A 22,351-nucleotide genomic window follows, 5' to 3' on the forward strand; every position below is an offset into this window, starting at 1 on the left:
TTGTGCCATCCTGATGGAGCTCGTTCCACTGATGTGTGAGCCTCTAATTTAGGAATGCACTGGCTGCAGGCCCATTTTGATTTTATAGTAGCCTATTAATAAAACATCATCATATTTAGAATCTCAGTTCAGAGAAGCATTACAGCTTCTTGGGAATTCTGTCATCCCTCTGATGTATACACTACAGAATGTTGTTTTTCCTTTAGAAATACCATGTTTTGAAATATTGTTTCTTCCAGTATACTTCCCAGCATCTGCTCAATGTTAGGATGTATAAAGTATTATCAGATGTGTATGTAGGGGCAGGTCACACCCATTATCCCTCTGTAAGTTACGAACCTGGTGAAAAATCCACACAGGACTCATGGGCAAGCTAGCCTAGCAGTGATGGCCTTGACCAACAGTGCCTCTGATTCCAGCTGACTTACCCACGTGGTGACACACTGAGCCTCTGCAAGGGGTTGACTGCCTGATACTTGGGTCCCTTTCTTAACTTATTGGTGAGATTTTTTTCTGTCATCCTCATTTTGGCATGAATGAGTGAGTCGAGGTGGGAAGACAGGCAGAGTGTGCTTGCCAGCGCTTCCAAAAGAGCAGGTATTGCTGTTTCACGGGGAAGGGGAGAAATACCAGAAGAGGGATGGTAGGAATTAGCAGTAGGGGGGGCATGCTCCTCCTACGGTATAGATCCATCTCTTTAATTAATTTAAGAATAGGCTTGAAGCCATTCATCCATTTATTTATCCATCAACCATTTATTGGGCACTTATTATGTAAAAAGTTCTAGACCCAAATATCTTTTCACACTTTCTAGGTATGAAAGATACATGCTGGCAGAGGGCATTCTCTCTGTAAAAAGATCTATCCTTGAGATATGAGGCATTTGCTGCTGGGGGTGCAAAAAGTTTGCCTGTGAAATAGATAATCAGATACAAAATAGAATGAAATAAACATGAAAATGACGTAATATCTGAGCACTGTGTGGGGAGGTTCCAGGAAAAAATGGTATCTTCTGACTGTGGATTACAGTTTCACACAGGCAGGGACTTGGACTCAGCCTTGAAGAGTGATGGAACTTGACTATATTGAGAATGGCAGCCAAGGACATGCTAGGAACAGGGAATGAATAAATAGGTGGCAAGGGAAAGGTATAAAGCACTTGATCAAAATGAGGAATAGCATAGTGACCAGTCTAGAAACGTGGAAAGTTGAAGTGAGGTAGCACTGAGAGCCTCGGATGTAATCATTGCAGTGGTTCTAACGTGCCCTGGTCTTTCTGTAGTTGCCCCAAGTAGACCATTTCCTCCTCCAATGCTGAAAGTTTGGTAGACTCAGAATTTTGAATTTAGAAGGAATTGAAAGAGTTTCCTTGGTGATGGTAGAGAATCACAATAGAAATTTAATTTTTTTAAAGAAGTAGGTGTCAGATGCCCTAACATTACTTGCTTTTGCCAATCATTGTGGGGGGGGTGTGTGTATGTGTAGGTATTAGGGTAGCCCCTGGGGTAGTGTCTATTTCACAGATGACACAATTAAGAAACAGAAGTACTTGTCCAAGGCCATGCAGCTAGTAAGTGGCAGAACGGGGAATTTAACACAAATCGGTGTGACTCCACAGACCATGTCTTAACTGTGACCAGTTTTTGCTGCCTAGTAGAGTGGGTCAAAAGTCAACATACTCTAAGTGTCTTTCTGGAAGAACTAGAGTCAAGACACAGCTTCCGGTGTTACAAATTGCGTTCTCAGACCGTGGAACAGACATCTCGTTGCTAAGATCCGTTGCTCTCAGAAAATGAAATTGGATGGCACCTGCTTCTAGCTCAGTCACACAAGTCAGGGCCCAACTGTTTCACCTTGATTTTTTTTTTTCCCTCAACCGGATGGAAAATCCGGCAATTCCTCATTTAATTGTCACCAACTCTCTTGCCTCCCCAGCGGCAGATGCCTCATTTCTCAGCGGTTTGGCAAAACTTCACCTCTTCTGTATCCCATTTTCCTAGCTCAGCACTGGAAACATGGGGGCAAAGGCACAACTTTCAGCCAGGCTGGTTCTTGCTTCTTAAGATGCTCTCTTAGCAGAGAAAGAGCACTTTCACCACTTTGAAAAAGCTGCTTTCTTGTCACCTGGTGCATGACCGTGGAGACCTCTATTTCTCGTTCAGTATCTCAACCCATCTGGCACCAACTGGAAGGAAGGGAAATTTCTTCTTTGGATTGTAAATCAACACACCAGCCTACCCTTTTTAGAGCCAGTTAGAAAACAGGGTCAAATCCAAGACTCTTTAGAAAGGGATCATTACCATGTTTAGGGACCAATATTGGCCTCCATTTCAGTAAATATTAACTGTACTTTAGCAGTTTTGTACCATAGTTTTGGGCCGAGAGAAAGGCAAATCCCAGATTTGTCAGTTAATCAACAAACATTTATTCAGTGTCTACCAAGTAGAAACACTGTGGAAAATATTGACGGGTTTTAAAACGGACTCTTCCCTACAGGGCCCTACAATCTATCTAGGGAGAGAAGTTAAAAATACATTTAAGTAGCCGAGGACTGAAGTTTTCTATATGCTCAAAGAGACATTAAACACCCTGTCTTTTCAGTGAAGGAGGATATTTGCTGTGGCTTGGAGAAATCAGATTAAGACTTCTTGGAGAAATCGGAATTAGGTCTTTCAGAAGAGGTAACATTCAGATAATTGGTGAGGAAGAAAGAATAAAACAGTTCAGGTAAGAGGGAGTGGAATGTTTCAGCCTAGAGCTTTGAGCACATTAGATACTCAATAAAGGCTGTTAATAAAATAAAATTAAAACTTCATATTTCAGTCATGTCCCTCTACTGCCATGTCTGATGCTTTCCTAAATACTTCCATGTCAGAATAGATGGTACTTCTGCGGAAAAATGTGTTACAGCTCGGTGTTACACCTCAGTTGTGACAGCAACCTGGATCCAGGCGAGAGACCAAGCAGCACTCGGAGAGTTGAAGAACTCAGGTTTATGACGCCAGCTGGCCCAGAGGAGTTAACACCCCAAGCTTTGGACCCTGTCTGGAGGTTTACACAGGCCTTTATAGGCTGCCAGTTTTACACTTTGCAACATCATATGCAAATAAAGTATAACAGAAGTTGACCAACCAGGAACAAGCTTTGTAGAAATAGACCAATCAGAAGTGAGGGGAATGGACCAATCAGGAGTGAGCTCCCTGCAAATGAAGTACTACAAATGGACCAATCAGAAGTCAGGGAAGTGGACCAATCAGAAGTGAGAGTAATAACCAATCAGGAGTGAAGGAAATAACCAATCAGAAGTGAGCTCAGGGAACCAATAGAATTTTAGGGGTAAGTAAGCCATTTCAGAAGCAAAAACTGTGATAGAGCCTCTGGGCCAGGCAACTGGATGGTGCCCGCATGAGAGTAATGGCCCTGCTTGAGGGTCCTGCCGGTCTTTTTATGGGGCTTCCCGCCTCAGTATCACATGCCTTTTTAATGTTTAGAGGGGTACTCTCTTAGGGAGGATGGATTCATTCACCCAGCAAGTCTTGTTTAAATCAGATTGAATCATGAGTTGCCTCAACTCGAAATGAATGGAAGCTCGGACCCAGGAGACAGATGATGCTTCTTGCTTTTCCTTTTTTATGAAGCAGGGTATCTATTAGTAAGTCTCCTTACTGACAGCTGTTTGATCATAATTGTGGCTGATTCCCTGGGAGAAAGATGGGACAGTGGAAATGGTTCAGTGTAAAGTATGAAGAAGATCAGAAGCGTTCCATAGATTTACAGGATTTCTTTTCCCAAAGAAGGATTTGGCATCAATTTTTTAAAATAATACTTCGTTTTTATGGAAGTAGTACATGTATATTGTAGAAAATTTGTGAATACAGACAAGCAAAATTAAGAATTAATCACATTCCTACCACTGAGAGCTCTAAATAAAACTTTAATGCGTATCTTTCCAGATATATATTATACATACACACACATTTTGGCATTTTTCACAACCTGAAATAATATTATACATATTATTTTGTGATCTGTGTATATTCAGTTCATGAACTTCACTTTTCCATTTCAGTTTTCATCTGATCTGATACCCAGACCTCATTCAGATTTCCCCAACTGAGTCAAATACATCCTTCAAGGCTGGTTTGCCTAAATCAGTATTTAATCCAGGACCACACGTGCATCTGACTGTTGCAGTCCTGTTTTATTCAGCTGGGGCTGGCATAACAAAATGCCAGAAACTGGGTGGCTTAAACAATAAGAATTAATTTTCTCGCAGTCCTGGAAGCTGGAAGCTGCAGATCAGGGTTTGGGAGGCTCTGTTTCTGGTGAGAGTTGTCTTCCTGCCTTATAGATGGCCACTTTCTCAGTGGGTGCTCACATGGCCCCTCCATGTGCACATGTGCAGAGAGCGAGCCCAGGCACAAGCTGACGCTAACCCCACCCTTATGACACCATTTAAACTCGTTTACTTCCTGAGAGGTCCCATCTCCAAACACAGGGGTTAGGGCTTCAATATACGAATTTTGGAGGGGCACAAACACTGAGTCCATAATAGGTCCTTAATTTACAATATGTTAATTTCTGGTGTACAGCGTCATGATTCATTTATACACACACACACACACACACATATATATTCCTTTTCATATTCTTTTTCATTATAGGCCATGACAAAGTATTGAATACAGTTCCCTGTGCTATAAGTAGAACCTAGTTGTTTGTCTATTTTATATATAGTGGTATTGTAGTTAGTATCTACAAATCCCAAACTTCAATTTACCCCTCCCTGCCTCCTTTCCCCTCTGGTAACCATAAGTTTGTTTTCTATGTCTGTGAGTCTGTCTCTGTTTAGTAAATAAGTTCATTTTTAAATAAGTTGATTTGGTCCTTTTTTTTTTTTTTTTCAGAGTCTTCATGTAATTGATACCACATGGTATTTTTCTTTTTCTTTCTGACTTACTTCACTTAGTATGATGATCTCCAGGTCTATCCATGTTGCTGCAAATGACATTATTTTATTCTTTTTATGGCTGAGTAGTATTCCATTGTGTAAATATACCACAGCTTCTTTATCCAGTCATCTGTCAGTGGACACTTAGGTTGCTCCCATGTCTTGGCTATTGTAAATAGTGCTGCTATGTCCTTATGACTCTTTAATCCAGCATAGTTCCTCTCCCAATTTTATTTATGACTTGATTTGTTGAAATATGTTAATCTTTCAAAAACACAAAATTATGCTCTTATCCCTATAAATTGTTTAAAAGGCGGCCCTTTCATGATCAGTACAAAGGCTTAGTGTGGAACTGTGTGGGTTGAGGGTCAGAGTGTTTTTCTTGGCCAACTGCTATTTGGGGTCTTAGGAACATCATCTTACTTTCTTGGGCTTCCCTTACTGAATTGGACCAGAATTCTTAAAATCAGAATTTACAAGGAAGAAGTATGGGATATCGTGTTTACAACAAATTCCCCATAAGACTCTGATCCCTAGGCAAGTTTAGAAAGTAACAGGGTAGATCATATTTGATGCTTTTTTTCACCTATGCTTCTGCTGGACACTGTCTATAAAAGTATAAACTATGTAACTCTCCTTAATTATAAGCCACATTAGATTCCTATGTCTGCTGCAACAAAGTGCCACAAATTTGGTGGCTTAAAACAATACATACTCACTATCCTACAGTTCTGGAGGGCAGAAGTTGTAAAATCAGCTATCAGTGGGCTGCTGTCGTCTGGATGTTTGAATGCTAGATAAACAAGGATTTTCTGTAGTTGAGTATCTCACACATCTTTCGGGAAACCTTTGTATTTATTTGACCACAACATTCAGGCATTTCCAAAGGCCTTTCTTCTTCATATACTTGCCTATATTCATGATTCTATTTCTTCTCACTTTCCTGACCTCCAAGCAGTGTTTTTGTTTCTTAAGCAAAAATTAACTCTTGAATTATTTTGATTTATGTAATTCTATATTATGTTAGACATACACAAAGAGGGATAGTAGTGGGTTGTTCTTTTTCTTAAAATAGAATCAAAATATGCAGCCGGGCCAGACCCTCTGCCTCAAATATAGTTTAAACTGGAAAATTCTGGGCAGCATGGTTGGGTTTTTTTTGTTTGTTTATTTTTGTTTTCTGGGTTTTTTTTTTGTTTTCTTTTTTTCACACACTCAGTTCATAATTATGGTTCAAAATGAAGCTCTTTTGACCCCTCTCCCCTTTGCCCTGTTGTCTGTAAGAAGGAGTCAAGACTAACTTAAAACAAGAATTTCTAGGCTCAAAGGAGTTACAAGATGTTTGCCTTCTGGTGATTTGGGAGTAAAACCTTTCTCCAGTGCTTTGCCTCTAGCAGTGCTGGCCTCTGTTGTTCTGAGTCCCCCGCAGATGGATTCAGCCCCTAGGCTGTTTCTTTCCTTTCTTTTAAAGGACAAAGTAAGGGAGTGTCTGATAGACCATGCAGAAATGAGATGCCTTATAACAATGGCTCTTCCTTAAGGTGTGACTTGTATCTTTGACATCTACTCAGGACACTGCTAAATTGGGTCTCTTCCAAATGACACTGGAGAAAACTGGAAAAGTGTTCATCCAAGACTCTGGCTTCTGTTCTGTCTCCCCTTCCAGTTAATGCCAAAAGCAGCCCATTGCGAACAGGGATGAATTAGAATTTAAAGTAAAGAAAAAAGTCTCTTCTTGTAAGTGAATATGGATCTGAAGATTATCTGTGTTCAACCAGTCACAGTGGCCCAATTTTAAAGGAATGCATCTCTCTTGTACCTTTACTATTGTTAGACAGTGAAGAAAGGAGGTTTCAGGGGACAATGTTCAGATTATATATTTTATAGGGAACTTACTCTAACAAACCGAATTTCTCTAAAAATTAGATTTGAACAGGCACGATTGCTTTGTAAATAAGCAGCAATCAGTAAATGTTTGCAGGACTTCAGTTGGGTATGATTCTTCTCTAGAGTCTGAGCCTTACACGCCAGTTCAGCAGTCAGGAGGGAGCCTGAAAAGTTAATTCAGCATGCAGGTAATAAACCTCACTATAAGTAAAGCATGATATTAGATGCTTAGTGGAATAAAAAAAGAATAAATAGTTAGAATAACTGCTCTGACTTCTAAGAACCTAGAGAACACTGAAGTATATAAAAATCCATTTGAGTTATATTCTTTTTTAAGGCTGGAAGAGAATTTGTAAATCACTTCATCTAATACGTTACTTCTATAAATGCAAATATAGACGAGACTCAGAATGTGTGGCAAAGCTGGGGTCAGATGCTGTTCTTGGTATTCATTTTAACTGTATCACTTGGGCTTTCTTTGCAAGTGGCTTTGAAAATCTCCTTGTTGCAGTATCCATGGAGTGTGATGACTTGATACCTACTTAGTGTAAGGGTGGTCAAAGGAGTTTTATCAAGGGAGGGAGGAAATTAGCCTATAACTGAGTAGATTTGAAACAGTCTACATGGATTGTCATTAGAGTGATGGAAACTGTTATCCACAGAAAACAGTTTGGACACTCAGTAATAAGGGAATGATTAAATGGATTATCTCATAACCATCAAAATGAAAATGTAGTAAAATAGTTAATAGTATAGAAAAAACATTCACGATGCACTTTAATAAAATTTTTTTTAAATTCACGATGTAGTATTATGTAAAAATATACACTGCATTATAATAACATCCCATTAGTATATGTATTGCCTGTCATTTGATGCAACAACCACTTCTTCAAACCTGTTCTAAAGATGAATTTGCAAAACAATGAAAAGATGCAAACAAAAGACAGTTTTTTGCAACAGTGTTTATAATAGCAAAAGACTGGAAACAACCTCCAAGTCCATCATTAGGAACACATGGGGAATTACGTTGGTGTCATTGAGATCCAGGGTATTTTGTATATGAGAAATGCAAAATGATTGTGAGACAGATGGGTTTAAATAAAATCACTATCGTTCTGAATTTGATTTGTAAATATCAGTTTGAACTTATGGTGACTTTCTCTGGAAACAAAACAAATTTAGTGGGCCTGTCCTCTGAGAGGGGTTAGAGGAAAACGAGCACCAGTAAGTAAGCTGGGCTTTTTGGAGATATGACTGATTCAGGTCTGAGTTAGAAAATGTATGAACGGAATATGTACCATCTTGTCATACAGGGAAGCAGGCTGACCAGCAAAGGCTATTGAGGATATGTTAGAAAGGGCCAGGGAGGCAGCTTCAGTACGTTCCTGCAGCCAAAGATGGGAGGGTTTAAGCTTCAATAAGGGTAATAGCTGGAATGATTGGAAAATGGCAAATATATTTAAATCCCTGCCTCCATAACAGTGCTTAAAAAAAACAACAAAAACAAAACAAAACAAAACAAACTATTGGTCACCTTTGGATTATGATTGGGAACCAACACATTATTCTGAAAACTAATAAAGGGAAAAATTAAGCAGTTATCCTGTCTTTCTTAAACAGATGATATGTCGGAGGAATCAAATAATTGATAAGGAAGAGATGCTCTTTTTTAAAACTGCTAAGTCTGTATATAAGGAAGGAGATAGAATTAGACTGTCACCATTCTGTAATGCTTAATGCAATAACAGATCTACAGAAGCTGATAACATCACACAAAGGGGCAACCAGATTCTATGTGCCTCTTAATAGAAGACTCCTCTACCTATGATGTCATCCCTGCCCCCAAAATGAACCTGATTCTGATCAAGCCTTTAGATATAATTCCCCACTTATATTAAATACAGGATACGTTGGGGCATGTTAAACTTTACCATGAGGGTAGAGTATTAGCTCCCCTGGGCAAAACTTGAGGAGACAAGCAAGTTTCTCCTAGTTTCTTCTAAAAAGGTTTGGAAGAAGAAAGCTGAAGCAAGAGAGAGAGGGAAACTCGTTTAAAGAGTTTGAAACCCAGTGAACCTCAGACTTTAATTAGTGTTTATGTGCATCACCTGGGTTCTTGTTAAAATGCAAATTCTGCCTCAGTTGGTCTCAGGGAGGCAGAGGGTCTGCATTTCTAACAAGGTCCCAGGTGATGCCTGTTGCTGCACACTTTGAGGAGGTAAGATTTAAGAGACCCACCAACCCATAGCCGTGTGTACATCTCAGTTTTATCCTGAGTTAAACAGTTCACCTAGAAAATTCATGAGACAGTGGAAAGATGAATTTTAATTATGGATGTTTAATGATATGAACAAACTATTGTTAAATGTGTAAGTGAAATAATGGTATTAGATTGTGATTAATGAAAAGCACATTTATTTTATAAAAATACATGATGGAATGTTTCCGGTTGAAATGATATGATGTCTAGGATGGCTTCAAAATAACCTGGAGAAGAGGGAAACTGGATAGGAGTACAGAAGAAATAAGTTTAGCCAAGAATTATTAATTATGTGGAGTGATGGGTGCATTGGATTTTTTTTTTTTACACAAGTCTGCCTGCTTTTGTATATTTTTGAAAATTTCCATGACAGGTTATTTTATAAATATCTATTGCCTGTGCAGAGGGAAAAAAAAGATTAGAAATATACTCTTCAAAATATAATAGTGGATGTAGGTGATTTATATTTTCTTTGTGCTGCTCCGTAGTGTCCAAATTTCTACAAGTGTCTTACTTTTAAAATCAATAAAGTTGCTGTTGTTTAGAGGGAGAGGCCACTGGTAATTGGCTCAGCTGAAACTGGCTAGTTTTAATCAAGCAAAACCCAGCCCTGGCTAGAGGAACACAGGTTAATTTAATTAAGGTAGTCTCCCAGCGTGCACCGCGTCGGGAGAGAGCGGGAGAGAGCAGAGAGAGCGCGCGCGGGAGAGAGAGAGGAAGCGAGCAGGAGGGTGAGAGAGCTGGAGAGAGGGCGAGAGAGAAAGCTAGCAGGGGAGAGAGGGAGAGAAAAAGAGAGGCCGAGAGGGAGAGAAACCAGGAAAAGGAAGGCAAATTTATTTAGCTGCTTCCTCTGCTAAGGAAACTTACACTGTGAGAAGAGGCTTGGTTTACGGCAAGGATGTAGCCTCAGAACTAAGGACTTGAGAGCTGAGGGAGAAAAGTTTGAGAACTCTTGAGCCAAGTTATTTTAAACCTTTGCCAGAAAAGCTGCCTTAGAAATCCAAGCGCGCAGCAGACATCAGACTCTGCTAGCCGGGAGTGCCACCTGAACTGCGCTGTCTTCACACGTGTTTGTTACCCGTGGCTCTGTGACATGTGTAAGGTAAGAGAATGCAGTGACTTTAAGCCCCACAGGCTTTTTGTTTGTTTGTTTGAGGGAGGTAATTAGGTTTATTTATTTATTCTTAGAGGACTTGCTGGGGATTGAACCCAGGCCGCATGCGTGCTACTTGGGCATGCGCGCTACACCTTAAGTTGTACTCTGTCCCCCAACCCAGCCCCCCCCCCCCCCCCCCCCCCGGCTTTAGAGGCAACAGGATTTGGGTTCAAATCCCGGCTCTGCCACTGAGGTGCTAAGCAGTAATGAAAAGGGGATTTGTCTTATTAAGTTTGAATTTGTCTGTTGGTAAAACAGAAATAGCAGTGCTTTTGTACAGGCTAAGAAATACAGTGCCTAGAAATGGTACCTATGCGATAAACAGAGATTGTTCTTATGGTTATTGTTAGTATAAAATATCTACACCTGACATCTAAACCAATCTTGAATCATTTCCCACTTTGCGGACTTTATCTTTTCTCTTCCTTTCTCTTTTTTAGCTGTTAATGGACCTCAGATTTGACTCTTTTCACCAAAAGAGTGCTGAAATGTTCTCAAATCATAAGTTATCTTTATGCATATGGTTGTCACAGAACTGTTAAGGTCATGTATTTTCCCAAGAGGCTCCTGATAAAATCCTATATAAAATAGAAATAAAGAAAAAAAAAGAACTCTTGTTTCAGAATAATTGTCCTTAGATATTAACCTGGGCTTTTTGTTTAAATGATTTTTAAAAGTTAGATTGCCAGAGCACCAAGCAGTCCAACTGCTTACTTAAGTAACTTCCTGGAATAAGTAACTCCTGGGGGGCAGGAGTAGAAGCAGTAGAAAGTGAGGATAAATGGGAAATCTAGAGTTGGATCCCAGAGAGCCTTGAATGCCATCCTGAGTTGTGTAACTTCAAATCGATATGCATTGAGGCACCTGCTGAAAATTTTTGAGTAGGAGTGTAATTGATAAAGATTGAAATCCAGTCAGATTTCTTTGGAATTGTTTTCTAATCTGTATAATCTGTATGTTGTAAGTGTAGAGACTGGGAAGGAAAAGATAGAAAAAGTTTGGAACAGCTCAGAGGCTGTTGCTGTCGTCGAAGCCAGAGGACTGTAGACTAAAAGTAAGATGGTAGAAGAGAGGATTATTTGGTTGGTGTCTAAGGCTCTTCACATATTGTTTGTTTGTTTTTGATGAAGTTTTATCTGAGACTTCTTGGAAGCTGAATTAATGAGACTAGATGTATAGAAAATGGGTGCTCGCAAGGAAAATTGCGTAACTTCATTAATGCTGGAATCTATTGGTTTAATAATGGAAAAAGGGAATAAGATCAAAAAATTTGGTGATGATGAATTCAGGATGGATCCAGTGTGGTCTGAATACTACTGTTTTATTCTATATGTTATAAATATAAAGACGGGGGAATAAAAGATTTTTTTTACTAAAAAAATTAAAATATGACTTAAGAATTTTGATGATTAAATGCATTTAACTGAGGTAGCAGAAAATTGATGTCACAGTTCTTCTGGAAGCAAAACAAAGCCGTAAGAAAGGGTCACCAAGATGTGTGTTTCCTCTATAGGCAACCTCGGTCTGACACGACCAGTTCCTACTACTGGACTAGCAGGTTCTCTTTGTCTTTGCTCCATGCCTGGACTCCCAGGAAAACTGATTTAAAATATTTTCATTTCAAGACTTCATCCTCATCTAAACCAAAGCACTAGTCTTAAAAACACGTTTTTAATTGGGATGGTTATTGTCAGTAGAAAATAAAATATCCTATAAAAGTGTGTCTGTAAGAAATATAACTTCTGCCCAAAAAGCACCTTTTCTCGCTAAAATTTTCTAGGAGTTCATCCAATATGATTACAGGCTCTCCAGGCTGTGCCCAATCTCTATGATTCTTCAAGGCTAGGAGACCATATGCCTTGCCTTTTAGCTGATGACCCTGGAGTAGAAACAAACAAAAACCTTAAAATCCAAAATCAAACAAACAAACAAAACATAATTGGAAAAAAGAGACAGAAACGGGAGTTCATGAAATCTGTTAGGTCCTGTGCCTGTTTCCTGTGGGCTGGCTTGCTAATTTCTTTTAGGATTTACTTGTTCTCAGGCCTGACCCTAGAAGGTAAAACTCAGTCTTCCCTCAGAATAGCAAAGCTGCAGAGATGATTTTCTCACATCTGAACTCAACTGCTAGTGTGTGAGCTTGTTATTTTCAGTATATACAAGTGAACAAAGTAAAAGAGAAAAGGGCTTTATTTGCCAGGAAAGTTCTCTTACCTATTAACTGAGGCTGGAGGAAGCCCTACCAGGTATGTTACATTTAGTAGATTAGTAGGTGTTTTACAGCTGTATCTTATTCTACCCCTGTGCAGCCTGACCGCTCTTCTGGATCGGAGAAACCCAATATTGCTGGCTAAAGGCTGCATTGAAATTCATAGAACAGAGTTCTTATCCCGAGTTCTATTCAGGAATAAGGATCCAAATAGCTTCAGTGTCTGCCTTAAAGGACTGAAGGAAAAGATCTAAAAATAAACCCATTGCATGAATGTTAATGAATTGGACCCCTGAGTAGAAATAAAGCTATTTTCAGAGGGAAGTGTTAAAATGTAGGAATCGGAGCATGAATTCGTGCTATGCCAGGTGGTAGGTAGTAAGGAACAATGCATAATTGCTGTTAAATAATTGGGAAGAAATAGGAAACTAGGAGCAGGAGAAATTTAATGTAAAGGGAAAGTAAGAAGCAAAGGCAAGAAACATCTGATGGGTTATCTGGATCTTTCCGTAGGTGATCTGACCGATTTGGGGACGTGTGTCGGGGGTGCTCTTACAGGCGACATTGCATTGTGTTATAGAATAATGCCGTCCTAGAAAATTGCAGCTGAAAGATACTTGGTAATGATCTATTCCAGGGGTTTTCAACTTTTTTAACTGGTAGAATTCTTTCCTTAGAAATTTCATTCATAGATGTATTCATGATAGATTCATTCAAATCATTTTATTATACACTTGAAACATTACATGTCAATTACACCTCAATTAAAATAAATCTCACTGAAACCATTGTCTAACCCACAGCCTTCCTTTCTCAACCTTCTCCACCTGCAATGGTCTGAAATGCCTTTGTGAACTGTAAAATTCCATAGGATATGGCCATAATGCCCCCACCTTCCCTTTTTTTTCTAATTTTATAAGTGAAATTCAAGAGCCTAGCTTATGGAAAATTTCAGGAGGCTATAGATGGCAAAGTTAGGATGAGATGTTCTGTCTCCTGTATCTTGTCTAATCTCACCTCTATTACATCACACTGTCCCTCAAACTTTCTGTTCTACTGAAATCTACAATGATAATATGACGGTGGAATTTCTGATGGATTTTGGTGAGTAGAAAGCAAAATGGTAGGCAAGGAAGCCGTATTAAGAGCCGTCTGTAACATTCCAAATATGAGGTAAGATGGATATTAGAGTAATAGTGGTAGGGACAGTACAGAATATTTGTTACAGAAAATCTCACAGAGGCAGAGTTGATGAGATCTTGTGGTTGGCCAGAAAAATGTGAAGAGTCCATTGCATGATACTCATTTTTGTCATTTTCCGCATGCAGTTTATCTCCAGATTTAAACTGTTGACCATGATGATAATCTGAATAGCAGTTCAAAAGCTGTTGTCGGCTTTGCGGCTTCTACACAGACAGAATCCCATACTGGTCTGTTTGACTATTTCAAATCTGAAATCTTTTCCAGATTTGTCCTTTTGATGTGAAAATATCACAGATCAGTAGAACTTATTTTGGCTTTGGGTGCTTGTTTTAAAATGAAACAAGCTTGTTTAGAAACTCCAAGAATGGTCATAACTCTTTTTTTGTGGTTGGTACGCTGAAACAGGCAGAGATTTCAATCCCTTGGAAAATTGTTGAGGTGGTTCTCTGCCATTTCTGATATGGTTGCTTCAAAACTAACAGGTTTCTTCTTGTATGCTCTCTTCCTCCATGTGTCTTTGCTTTGATACAGCAGGAAGTTTTTTTTCCTCCCCTTTCACTGCTATTTTTGTTCTTGTTTTTTGTTTTCTGGGAATAATCTTAACTTATGCTCTTTCAAATGGGTGTTTCATTTACCATAGTTTTATGTGGTCTATAGTATAAAATTTCACTACCTTTCTCAGTTCAGAATAAACCTCTCAATACAAAAGAAGTATTTAGAAGAATTTCTAAGAAGTCTGGGGAGGATGGAAGTGAGAAAAATAGAATTCTACTGAAGCAGTATCAAAGACCGAAATTAGTCCCCAGGTTTGCTTAAAGTTGCTAGCTATAATGTGATAAATTTTGGTTTATTTGGCATCTCTTGATGTAGGCATTACATCAGCAGTAGATAATCGTACTCTTCCCCAATTCCTTCCCACCTTTTAAGCATTTTAATTTTTATTCAAACTTTTGTAGGTTTTACAATAATGGATTGCTCTAAACTTGGGCAGTATGTATCCAGGTAATAACTTGCAAAAAGAGTTAGAAAAATGAGGTATGTCATAGCTCCCCTGTGGGCATTTGCTGGAGACACTCTGATTATGTCTGGGCTTGCAGTGACTTTACAGGGGAATAAAATAACTGCAGTTTTTTTCAGCATTTACCATGGGCTCAACACTGGGCCAAGTGCTTTACATGTAATACCTCTTTTAATACTGCTAAAACCGTCAGGAAAATATAATTATCAATCCCATTATATGTTTGGGGAAAATATATTTCAGATAGGTCAAGTAAGCTGCTCAAGTCACAGAAATGATTTCTTGGACTGGGTTCTCCTGAAAGCAGCACTGAGACAAAGGTAGTTTTCTGGGAAATTACTCCTAGAGTGTGAGTGGAATTACAAGGAGTGAAGGAGAAAACCAACATGTGGCTGTTACTGGGCTGGCCACCATGAGGAAGTCTTTAGTTAGAACCGCTGAAAGCATAGTCTGGGGAACTTTAGGAAATGCATCTTGAAACCATCCACTTCCGGGATGAAAGGGAAACATTTATTCATTGGCTGGTGTCCTTCCCTGAGTTCTGGATTGTACATTTCTGGGTGCCACGCAGGTTCCCAGTAGGGTTTCCCACCATGGTGTCAGAGAAGTCCTTGCAACAGGTACATATCAAGGGCCCAAGGTGAGATGTTACAAGTTTGCATGGCTATGAAGCTGGATAAAGCCTGCTTGAAACTGATTGTTCCAGCAGTGGCTGGAATAAGGGGTGGGTTGAACTGTGGTTCATGGGAGGAACCAGGTGTAGCTGGTTCCCAAAGGAACCAAGTTTTAAACATGAGCCAGTCTGATTCCAAAACCTGTTCACTTCACCCCCATATGTTGCAATCTTCAAGAGCAATATTGGACTCTTTAGATTTGTTCTTCTGGGATCTGTTTTAAGCATATGATCGTCTTTCTTGACGGAAAAGAATGCCTTGACTGGGATGGAATGTAGGTGCAGGTGGTCTCCAGCACTTCTCAGCGTCTTTGCCTCCTTTTCCTTTCTTGCTGCTCTTGGGGCCCTGGTCATGCACTGCCATTCCAGTCCCCACGTGGCCCACTCTTGTTGTGTAACATGCATCACGCTTGTGACCTGTCCCTTCCTGTAAGAACATCCCTGTTGCAGTCATAGTATGATGGTAATGGAAAAAGCCTGGAGTTTGGAGTCCAACCCGCATTTTAAATATTCTTCTACCTCGGAGAATGGGGCCTCGACCAAGTCATTTTCCCTCCTCTGGGACTGAGTTTGTTATTTGCCAAAGGGGAGGTAGACTTCCTACATGACATGATTATATATAAAAGAAGTAAGGATGAAGGGGGGGAAATGTCTCTGAAAAGACATGGCTAACTGCCTTTTCTTATCCCCTCCCTCACTCCTCCCCTCCCTCAATCCTTTCGTCCTGTTCTGGATACTCTGGGGACTGATGCCCTTAAACAGATTTTAGGTAAGACTTGTGGCTCAGTATGAGCTTTCTCTGACAATCTTTGGCTTCAACTTGCTGAACTGAAAAGATGTGGTAAGAATAAGTCACCACTTGGCAAACTCCTTTCTGTTCTGTAAGACCTGTGTCAGATGTCAGGGCTCTGTGAAGCCCCACCCCACCACAGCCCCCGATGGACACCTCGGAGCACGATCAGTTGCCCACCTCTTCCTTTTTTCAGTAACTTCCCTTTCTAACCCCAGCCCTCTTGTGTTTTTATGGAGATGAAAGAGGACAGTTGAGCAGCAAAATGTTCCTGCAGTTAGCAGTAAGGCCCAGATCAACCCTCGGTCATGTTCAATTTATTCTTCAGGATCAACATTTCTGTTTATTTTTTTTTTTAATTTTAAAATGTTATTTTAATTTTTTTAATTGAAATATAGTCAGTGACAATGTGTCAATTTCTGGTATTCAGCATAATGTTTCAATCATATACATATATATTCTTTTTCATATTCTTTTTCATTACAGGTTATTAGAAGGTATTGAATATAGTTCCCTGTGCTATACAGAAGAAACTTGTCTTTCTAATCTATTATATATATAGTAGTTAATATTTGTGAATCTTGAACTGCCAGTTTATCCCTTCCCACCCCCTTCCCCCTGTAACCATAAGATTGTTTGCTATGTCTGTGAGTCTGTTTCTGTTTTGTAGATAAGTTCATTCGTGTCTTTTTCTTTTTTCTTTTTTTTTTTTAAGATTCCACATGTAAGTGAAGTAATCCAGAAAGAGAAAGAAAAACACCATATGGTATCACTCGAGTGGGATCTGGGGCCAGCATTTCTATTAAAACCTCAGAGTCCAGAGCAGTAGGAATATGGGAGTGACTTCGCGGGTCTAGTCAGCTTGTCCTCAAGTTCCTTTCACTGTTGGGGAGCCTTGTCTTCCACTCTTGGGGTTGATCCTCTAGGACTTGCTGCCCTTACACACACGCTGTACTAGGTTGGCAAAGAGTCCTTCTCTTGACCTCCGGGAATCCATTCTTTAAATCTGCATTTGCTTTCCTGACTCCTCGTCCCCACCCTCCTGCCACTTCTGCTGTGTAGGAAGTGGCCTCCCTGGCGGTCCCCTCCCCTTTTGTGTCCTGGCACCCCTGTGTGTGTGCAGTCATTCCCAGCCAGGTCACTTTCTGCTCCCGGTCAGAGCACTGGCTGTGGGTGTGGGCAGAAAGGGGGATGCTTTGCATTCTGACATGATTCCTAAGAATTCTAGGGTTTGGCCTTAGATGTTAGACCGTCTCCAGTCTCTAGGGCTAGAGATGAAAAGCCAAGGTAAAATGACGACTTTTGCAAAGATAGCATAGAAAACTAATAAAATATGAAATGTAAACACTATGTGACTACTTAAAAGAATAAAGTAGATCTATCTGTACTGTAATGGGAGTGTCAAAACATTAATCGTTACCAAGGAGATGAGAAACATGTCCAGCTTATCAGCAGATGTCTCTAATACCTGTGTATGTGAGTATATGTCTTTTTAAAATTCATTTCTTTACTGTAAAATGGGTAGCATTCGGCATCTTTATTTCTTATAGAAGCTCTTCCTTCTGACATTTGAAATCCAAGAATGATGATCATTCTGGTACCTAATTATCTGAGGTCTTCATTTTCCCCTGTTGCAATAGTGCTTTTCTTTAGCTGTGCCAATTAGATCAAAATCCCAGCTTAGAACTAGGGATTGGTAAATTACTGTAAGAAATAATTCAACAAATATTAATTGAGCAACCTACAAGGGAGAGGGTGATATAAGATGGACTCTGCTGGGGATTAAGATATTTTTTAAGAAATTCTTTAAATACTTCGGGGTTTTATTTTTTAAGTGGCGTGTGCACTAATAGTGCAAAGACTGCCACAGTCTACCTTGATTTTAGAGGCAAAGCACTGAAAATCTAATTGCATTCAAGAAAAATGATGTTCAGATGATAGATCGGCCTGTTGTGGCTTCAACAGGACACTTGGCTGTGATGCAGCAGGTGTCATTTCCTGCTGATCAATATGGGGCACACAGGATGAATCTATGCATGTCCATGCAGTGAAACCTCCAATTTCGTGTGGGCACTTTCCTCACGGGCGTGCCAGGAGTGGAATAAAGGAAGACGTGAGAAGCCAGGGGAAGCTGCAGGGCTGATGGAGAGAATCTCGTTTTAACCCAGAAGTGATGCTCACAGTATAGGAATGTACCTTTGCCTGCACTGGAGAAGTTCTCCTCTGATGATTCCTTATTTCTCCTTTGAGTTACTTCTAATGTCTGTATCTTTTATATTGGAAAATGAAAGTAAGTCTACCGTTGGGCCATTTCAGTAAATCTACTTTAAATACTTAAATTACACAGTAGTATTTTTCACCAATTTCTGTGTCGTCTTCTTTGGCACATTTAGCAAAAGAGATTGTAGCTTCTAGCTGAAATTCAAATTGTAAAGTCTCCTATTTTAGAGACGTTTTGAAAATCAGATACAAAATATAATAGATATAAAAGATCCAAAGATAATATAGTAGAGCCACACATTGATTAAACTATAATTTATATAAATGTGTAGGATGATCTATCAGATGTAGATGTCTCCAACTTTTTGTCTCTTTTCCTCTCTCTCTGCCTCTCTTTATCTCTCTATAAGAAACTGTGTGTATGAGTTTGCATTACCTGTAGTATAAATAATGAGGGCTTACAACCTCACAGCATTTTTATTTCTCTTTATTATATTCATAGATCTATTATTATTAGGGTTTTGGATAGTCTAGCCCATGTTCAATAAATATTTGTGGAATAATTGTTACAGAAATAATTAAGTTTCTTTTTGTGAATGTCTGTGGCCAGAATTTTTTTTTAAAAGTTGAGTGTCTTTCCTCGGTAGCCAAAGGTAGAAGAGAATTAGAACATCGTTACTATATCAAAATGTTTACCCCACCTTCCATTTCACCCCAGCTTCCATTGACCAGACTCTGATAACTCCGTCCAGTGATGCATTTGTTCTCCAGCTGCAAAGAAAGATGTCTTGTTGCTCTTTCATATGAGAAAATGTGTAATATGCTGGAAAGGACATGGTTGAGTTGATTGCCTGGAATTTGTCAGTATTTGAGAAGAATTCACTCATGGATTTTGATTTTTCTTTATTTCAGGAAGCTATGGTCCAAATGTCTGTCTTCAGGGAACTGGTTCCATATACTGTGAGATGTTTAGCTAGCTTTTGTATCCATCTAGATTCTAGCAGTTGCTGGGAAGATTTTCAGAAGTCACACGTGTGAAATACTATGGATGCTTGTTTGCTCAGCAGTGTTACCCTCAGTTCCTGATCCTCTGCAGTGCTGGTGCTTTGTGTAGTAAAACACCATTTGTTTTATTTCTTTTTCATAAAGCAGTTATAGTTTATACAGAGTAATACATAAGGTTTTAAACAACATTTCCATCAGGAACTCAGTGACGGCTCACTGTTGTAGATGTTTAATCTTTTTTCCCCATCTATCACAGCCTTCTCTCACCAACATTTATAGTTCAAAAAAGGCAAAACCATGTTGGATTAAATGGTATTTTTCCAGCAATGTTCAACCTGTTTTAACAAGCAAAGTGTGCTTTATTAGTTCACCCAAAGCCCCAACCTATTGCTTTAATTTGCTTTAAGGTTTGTGTGCAATTCCTAACAGTAATCAGGAGAAAAGATTAATTCATTGGCTTGGATTTTCTAGATTTGGTAAATTTTAGCTACTTCTCCATCTATCTCAAGGTCTTAGTGCTGTTGCAAACCCAGTTCCCCAAGATGTCAGAATAATTAGCAGAGTTGGCTAAAAAGTGGTGTGTAAGCCTCTCCTTCCACCCCAGACTTCATAAATGAAAATGAAAGATTGGCCTATAGGAGGTCATGACCAGTTCTGATGCTGAAATAGTATTATTCTGCTGTCGGTGGTGGTAAGTTACTTTGACATTACAAAGAACTGTTTCCTCCAGTCTCATAATTTGAATATACTCTAAATTTTTTTTATTGTAGTATAGTCAGTTTACAATGTTGTGTCAGTTTCTGGTGTATAGCATAATGTTTCCATCATATATATACATATATTCATTTTGTATTCTTTTTCTTTGTATGTTTCTACAAGATACTGAATACAGTATAGTGCAGGGAACTACATTCAGTATCTTGACTATCTTTTTAATACTTAGCAGGCCCTAAGTAAATACTGCATGCATTGATTCGTGCCTTTATGTCTTAGTTTTAACACAGTAAAAAAAAAAAAATTAAATGTTTCCCTTTTAATGATGGAAGAGGTATAAAAATACACATGGTCTCTTCCCTCTATTTAGAATTAGCCTCTATCTTTTCACAAATAACGTGATTTGCTTAAGTGTTGAATAAAAAAGAACCAAAGTGTAATTTAAACCTAGTGTAATGTGTTTCGACCCCAGCCCTCAGCAAAACTACATCGTAATGAATGATACATGAAGTATTCCACAGCAATCTTAGAAGGTAATTTATGATGAAATATTAGGTTTGAAACTACTATAGAAAATCTTGAGAATCATCAGGCCACATCTGGAGATGTTTCAGGGAGTCAGCTAGGTGGAATATTGTTTTACCTCCCAGTAGGCTCAGAGAAATTCAAAGTATAATTGAAATCTCTCTTAGGAAATGCACAGATTTGCCTTTCATTACATATTAATATGGCTCTAATTGCTCTATAACCATCAGCGATTTAGTTGTATTATTTAAAATGTGCATGCATAAATACATGCTTAATATTTTGATTTTTTGTGTGTGTATAAAAAGCTTGCTTAAAATATTAAATGAATACAGTGACCTAAGCCCTTCTGAAGGCATTTTTCTTTCATAATATTTTATGGAGTATTAATTAAAAACTGTTTGCTAATTGTCCCTCGTTAGGTCACATATCAATGGAGTTTTTCTCTGGACAAGATACTAGTTAAAATTTCTCAAATACAGAGTAAGTTTATAAGCCTTTATGTTACATGAGAATACAGCTCAATTGTAGTCTACATAAACTCAGAGTAAATTCCATGGGAATTTTTAGGTGCAAAACAGTCTTAGATTAATTGTACTAGCTTGGATTTGCATAAGGCTTGATAATTTCCATAGCTTTTTTTATCCCAATTTCCATCTGATCTTCGCAATAATGCCCAATAGGGTAGTAATAGGGATATTGTAAGCTTTAATTTGTAAGCCCCTTTGTTCAGTCTAAGAGGAACCTGCCTAATATTGAATCCCACTTCAGAGATAAGGCTCAAGTGTATTTTCTAGACTTTCTCCTTATTCTGATTCTAGGTCACTGGGCTACACACTCATCTGTGACTTCTGTGCCTTTGATTGTGTTCTGTGGTTATTTTTTTATGTGAATATCCAAATGGAGTTACGAGTAAATTTTTCATTCAATAATTTGATTTTAATACTGACGCAAGTATTCTCCTTAGGGAATCACATTGAGTCATCAAGTGTCCAGTCTGCTGTGAACAACAGGTATTTAGTAAGACATAAATGGTAAGATCTTTTTAAAAAATTTGTATTGAAATATAGTCAGTTACAGTGTGTCAATTTCTGGTGTATGGCATAATGTTTCAGTTACACATGTATTTGTTTTCATAGTCTTTTTGATTATAGGTTACTACAAGATACTGAATATATTTCCCTGTGCTACACCGTATGAACTTGTTGTTTTATCTCTTTTATATACAGTAGTTAGTATGTGCAAATCTCAAACTCCCGATTTATCCCTTCCCACCCCTTTTACCCTTTGGTAACCAAAAGTTTATTTTCTATGTCTGTGAGTCTGTTCCTGTTTTATAAATATTCTCAATTGTGTCTTTTTTTTTTTTTTTTTTTTTTAAGATTGAAAGTATGAGGGATATGTGGTATTTTTCTTTCTCTCTCTGGCTTACTTCACTTAGAATGACGATCTCCAGGTCCATCCATGATGATGTAAATGGCATTATTTCATTCTTTTTTGTGGCTGGTAGTATTCCATTGTATAAATATACCTCATCTTCTTTATCCAGTCATCTATGGACATTTAGGTTGTTTCTGTGTCTTGACTATTGTAAGTAGTGCTGCTGTGAACATTGGGGTGCATGTATCTTTTCGAGTTCCCTCTGGATATATGCCCAGGAGTGGGATTGCTGGATCATATTGTAAGTCTATTTTTAGTTTTTGAGGAATCTCCATTCTGTTTTCCACAATGACTGCA

General features: G+C 38.7%; 1 protein-coding gene across 2 annotated transcripts in view; it reads left to right on the forward strand.

Annotated features, from left to right (window-relative positions):
• Positions 1-22,351, forward strand: part of SGCD (sarcoglycan delta) — an 841,450-nt gene that overhangs the window by 285,594 nt on the left and 533,505 nt on the right. The window contains exon 1 of one of the 2 annotated variants that reach the window (XM_014552116.2): positions 9,815-10,203. The exons of the other annotated variant lie outside the window; for it this stretch is intronic. The gene's annotated coding sequence lies outside the window, so the exon portion shown is untranslated. Of the gene's footprint in view, positions 1-9,814; positions 10,204-22,351 lie in introns of those variants that run through there. 2 annotated transcript variants of the gene reach the window in all.

This window comes from Camelus ferus, chromosome 3, assembly GCF_009834535.1.
Source record: "Camelus ferus isolate YT-003-E chromosome 3, BCGSAC_Cfer_1.0, whole genome shotgun sequence".
NCBI classification, from domain to species: Eukaryota; Metazoa; Chordata; class Mammalia; order Artiodactyla; family Camelidae; genus Camelus; species Camelus ferus.